Consider the following 5,950-nt stretch of genomic DNA (forward strand, 5'->3'; position numbering starts at 1 on the left):
GGGATGAGAAAGGAGGACGAGGCTTAAAGGGCGAGATTGTGAGATGCTGGGGCTATTCTGGAGGACTGTTAGTGTGAGCAGTCGGCTTCAATGACACAATATATTCTACACGGAAAATATACAATACTGACCTCATATTTCCAACAGTCCTCCGTATTGTGTGCGAAAGTGGACAAGTTCGAGAAGCACCCTTAGATTAAACTCAATACAAGTACTGCACTCTAGTCTTGTTACTTGTTACTGCACATTACTAATGCGCAATACATCAAATTACACAGTAATGAAGTTCTCTAATCTATTCTAAAGACATGCATGATAATAAAGGCGAAAGTAATGCTTCAAATACCTCCTTGTATAGTGATTGATTTCAAAGACACTTAAATATAATACCATTTAAAACAAGAGGCGTTACTTCACTCGTATTAACATTTTCTGTATTCACGCAGAGAACAAACTGCCACGCTTCTAAAACTATACCGAGCGGAAACAGAGCGACAGACGCACCTCGCCTGGGCACAGATTAAACACAGCTTCGTATTCGGATATGAAAGTCAATCCTCTAATGTAATTATGAACGCCAATGTGAATGCAAAAATATACAATCACCATGAATACGATTACGAATACGGAATGAATGAAGTCATGATTATGTTAATGAATATTACGTTACGTTGAGGAATTCACCTCTTGCTGGAATACGTATGACTAGTCTTACTATGTTTCCTTTTTTTTTTTTTTTTTTTGATTACTTTTTCTCTCTAGCGTCCCGTGAAATTCGTGCACAACATTTAATTCGAGTATGCTAATTAGCTGCAAAAAATTACAACACAAAGACGTAATATCCATTTCATTACCAGCATTAAAATAAATAAATAAATAAATAAACACCAGCGCTCGCTTTTATCCACTGCTGACTGCTGCCCGAGAAAAAAAGAAAAAAATAAATAAATGAAAAGCAGAAAATAAAAAAAACATATATATATACCTATGACTGAATTAACATTGAAAAAAACGATACTTAGCAAATTGAATTTATGCAAAGCACTTACGTTATCTGTAAAAAAAAAAAAAAAATATTCGTGAGCAGCAGATTCACACAGACACACACACACACACACACACACACACACACACACACACACACACACACACACACACACACACACACACACACACACACACACACACACACACACACACACACACACACACACACACACACACACGGCGCATGCCCAGTCAGTGAGCTGCTTGCAATTTTTACGAATCATCATCACTGAATATCCCAAATGCCAGATAACAGTATTTGAACGGCCGGCTTATAATTACAAAATGCAAAAACACAAATAAGACGAAGCATAAATCCTAAAGTATTCCATTAAAGTGACAAAGAGATAAAAAATAAATAAATAAATAAATAAATAAATAAATAAATAAATAAGAAAAAACGTATTTGTGTACTATATTTTTTTCCTCTCTTCTACACTATGATGTCTCTTACATTTTACATCCCTTCCTGGTCTTCAATGCACGTGACGCTGTACCAACAACGACATACGACATGGTGTGTGTGTGTGTGTCTGTGTGTGCTTGTTCCTATCTACTCGCTTGTCTATCTACTTCTCTTCAAAACATGGGCAGGCAGCAAATGCGGGTCACCGTTTTCTTTCTTCGTCTGGCAAAGTGAAGAAAAAGAAGGGAGGACTACAGAAAATTAAAAGGGGGATTGGATTGTAAAAGAAGAGGGGGGATGGAAGGAAAAAAGCTAAAAGGAGGAAGGGATGATGAAAGAAAAGGGCAGGGAGGAAAAGAACACGGTAGAAAGCAAAGAAAGACACGGCAGAAAAAAAAAAATGGAAGGGGGAGACAACACAGACGGTGAGACAAAATGCGTGGGGATGGGAGACGAAAAGAGGCTAACATGGGATACGACTACGAGTACACAACCAGATATCCTCGCACTTATTAACGTGTTACTGCTGCTGCTCCTACTGTCCTGCTAACGCGACGCTGCTGCAAAAACATCCCTCGATCAGATGCGACAAAATCAACAAACACTGCGATCCCTCAAACTGATTCCTGAAATTGTTGCCCTTTGGGAAGATATCTGATGCCATTATCCTTCTGACGGGAGGCAAAACATCCCCATACCCTCATCAGATTAATCATAATCAAAAGATACTAAAATATAATGTCTTTTTAGGAAATTATCTGATGGTTGTTTGTTTTTGAGAGAGAGAGAGAGAGAGAGAGAGAGAGAGAGAGAGAGAGAGAGAGAGAGAGAGAGAGAGAGAGAGAGAGAGAGAGAGAGAGAGAGTGTGTGTGTGTGTGTGTGTGTGTGTGTGTGTGTGTGTGTGTGTGTGTGTGTGTGTGTGTGTGTGTGTGTGTGTGTGTGTGTGTGTGTGTGTGTGTGTGGATGGGTCAATGCCCTTCACCAACATCCATCCCACCCCTTAACCCCATAACCCCCCCAACCCTCTCACCTAAAGCCGGAGCGTCGACCCCTCTCCCTCTCTCCTTAGTCCTGATCGCTGCCCGAAGACTCGCCTCTAGGAAACACGCACACAAACACACACAGATAAACACGGTTACACACAAGTACGTTTATCTGAAATAGAGAACACACGCGGAGCTCCACAACCCAACCAGCCAACCAGCCAGGCAGCTCTCCTCCTCCTCCTCCTCCTCCTCCTCCTCCCACGTGTATCCAATCCCCACTCACACACACACGTAAACGCAATATATATTCAACAATTATCAAATATATAGGATGATTTTCCCCTTCAGGCTAAAGGTTATTACAAGAACAAATGAGTATGATGCTTTAACTTCTCGCGAAATCATTACTGATATACGTATAAAGGTAGCGAGTATTATATTTTCACCACTGTGCTGTTTAAGGGAATTTGTTGCTCTCGATTTAAATGACCCATTTCTCCTTGCACAATGCGTTCGCTTAAATAAACCTTATATTTATTTCATTCGGTAATTGCTTACCTGTAAACTGCATTCATAAAGACTTCAATCCTTCTCTCTCTCTCTCTCTCTCTCTCTCTCTCTCTCTCTCTCTCTCTCTCTCTCTCTCTCTCTCTCTCTCTCTCTCTCTCTCTCTTTGTGTGTTTACATTAAATACATACATATATATATATATACCACGCTTCTCTCCATCAACACAATGTAAGAGATGACCAAATAAATTTTCCCTGCATACAAAATTTTACCTTTATCATTCTCTTACTCTCCTTACACTCGTCCCACTCAAACTCGCTATCTTTATTCTCCTACCTCTTACACTCACCTCCCTTACATTCGTCTCCCTGACATCCATTCCGCCTTCCACCCATCCTCCATCAAAATTTAGACCCCCTTTACATGTTCCCTTCGAAAATCAGACGCCCCCTCACACCCATTCTCCTTTACAGTCCTCGTTCTCATACCGATTCCCCCTCACACTCGTCCCCCTCACGCGTCCCCTCGCAGAGTCGCACCCACAATTGTAATCCCCTTTAGAGAAAGACACAACCACGTCCGCGGGAATTACTCTGCTGGGATCAAGAGTTAGGGTGAGCTATTCTTTGCCGAATAAATGCATAGAGGATGAGTGAAGTTGGAGTGAAATCCATTAAGTTGCTGTGCAGGAGAGAGAGAAAGAGCGAACGAGAGAGAGAGAGAGAGAGAGAGAGAGAGAGAGAGAGAGAGAGAGAGAGAGGCGAGGTGGTAAGAATGAGAAGGCTGGAGGTGTAATAGTGGGGGGGATGAGGGAGGAGGGAGGGTGCAGGAGGAGGGGGACGGGAAAAACTTTCTGTTCACGCTGTCAGATTCTGGATGGTTTGTAGGAGCTTAAAAGAGAGGGACATGGTGGGCAGGGAGGAGAGGGGGAAGGAAAGTCACCGATTTTGTTCTTGCTACTCGTGGTGGTGGCGGTGATAGTGTTCTTGGTGGTGGTGTTGGTGGTGGTGGTGGTGGTGTTACGGAAAAGAAATTTAGAGGTGGTGTGGTTGTTGTAGCATAGGTGGTGGTGGTGGTGGTGGTGGTGGTGGTGGTGGTGGTGGTGGTGATAGTAGTAGTAGTAGTTGTAGTAGTAGTAGTAGTAGTAGTAGTAGTAGTAGTAGTAGTAGTAGTAGTAGTAGTAGTAGTAGTAGTAGTTGTAGTAGTAGCAGTAGTAGTTGTTGTTTTCGTTGTTATTTTTTGTTGATGTTGTTGTTGTTGTTGTTGTTGTTGTTGTTGTTGTTGTGGTGGTGGTGGTGGTGGTGGTTGTAATTTGCTGCAGCTGTTATTGTTTATGATGACGGTATATTAGTAAGGATGAATGGTGGTGGTGGAAGTAACGATTACTGGCGACCCACAAAAGCGACTGTTGCAATATGTGGTCCTTGAATCAAATCCTTTCTACTTGTGATGTTTCTATGCGTTACGTGCATTTTTTTCTTTTCTTTTTTTTTTTTTCAAGAGAGGCCCTATAGTGTTATATGGCAATGAAATTAACATATTCCTCGATAAACATAAAAACGAAAATATACATCAGTTAAATCCTTCTTTTCCTTTTAATGTTTTTTTTTTTTTTTTTTATTAACGTAGTCCTCCCTTAAAAATTTCTAGTTGCTAAAGTGAAATTTTTATTCATTAAATATTCCGTTTATGCTGCAGGACTGGAATGAGTACTGGCCGTAATTCTTTCCATGATACTTTTGAAATTAATTAAGCCTGAACATATTTCGCAATTTATCATCGCTTATCCCACCTTTAAGACACTGCGCAGTGCTAAGAAGATGTGGCGGCAGATAACGTCCTGTCCTCTTTTTATACGGAAATACACAGCAAAAGCATGGCGCTACCAATGCTATATTTGTAAATAAAGTTTAGCCTTGACACCTGACACATCTCACTACTTGATAATGTTCACTATTCTTGCTACTCAGTACTGACGCACTTAATTACATAAGAACACACCAAAAACAAGATTAAGCAATGACAAGCGGTCCAAGTGTCACTATTCCGTGATTATCAGCGATTATAAACGAGTCGACCAAACAATTCCGAGTCACAGCACATCTTGACCCGTCGCTATCTCTCGGGAAGTCATCTTGCTTTTTTAATATTCAAGTCACGGTACATATCAAGTTTAACCTCTAGAATAGATTTATAGATAGGGATGATAGGTGGAAATAGGTAAGCATGTTTCATACAGGGATTGCCACGTGTAGACCTGATGGCTTCTTACACATTCCCTTATTTTCATATGTTTTTTTTTTTTTGTTCTTATCTTGATATGGTAACACGACTTGAAGTGCGGCCACCAGCGCTAGCTCTTCTCCCTGCCTGCCAATGTAGGGCTCTGTGTACTCTGACTATGTGAACCGAAACATTTTCCATGCGACGTCATGTGATCTCTTTGTTGCAGCGCCAAAATTAAATCAGTCAATCAATCAATCAACAAATCAATCAGTTACAACCGGGAACAACAACGTCAAGCGGTGAAGCCTGTTAAGATAGTACCGAATGCGAAAACCAAAAAGGCTCATGCGCAGTAATTGAGATTTCTCCACAAAGCAAATAAAACAATTGAGGATCGAAGAGCAATTTCACTCAACTCCGTAAAAAGAAAAATATATGAGAGGACAGCACTGATACGAGCGGCGAATTTCCACTTTTGAAAAATACCTGCAACGTCCGAAAAGCAAAGGAAATAAAGAAAATACAAAATGTTAGCGATGTATTGTCATATGCTTCATTTATATCGGGAAATATTTTATTGACAGTAATACAACGTTGCACAAAAGGGCGTAACAAAGTGCAAAGAAAACGAAGGCAGTTTACTGTAACTGAACGTCAATGTCAGGGTGCCGTGAGGGAAGTGCTGAGGGCAAGGCGAAGGTGACATCGTGACATCTGGCGGCAGTCACCTTGAGAGCACTCCATTATCTTGATTATGCTCAACTAGAGAGAGAGA

This window comes from Scylla paramamosain, chromosome 5 (genome assembly GCF_035594125.1).
Source record: "Scylla paramamosain isolate STU-SP2022 chromosome 5, ASM3559412v1, whole genome shotgun sequence".
Taxonomy (NCBI): Eukaryota; Metazoa; Arthropoda; class Malacostraca; order Decapoda; family Portunidae; genus Scylla; species Scylla paramamosain.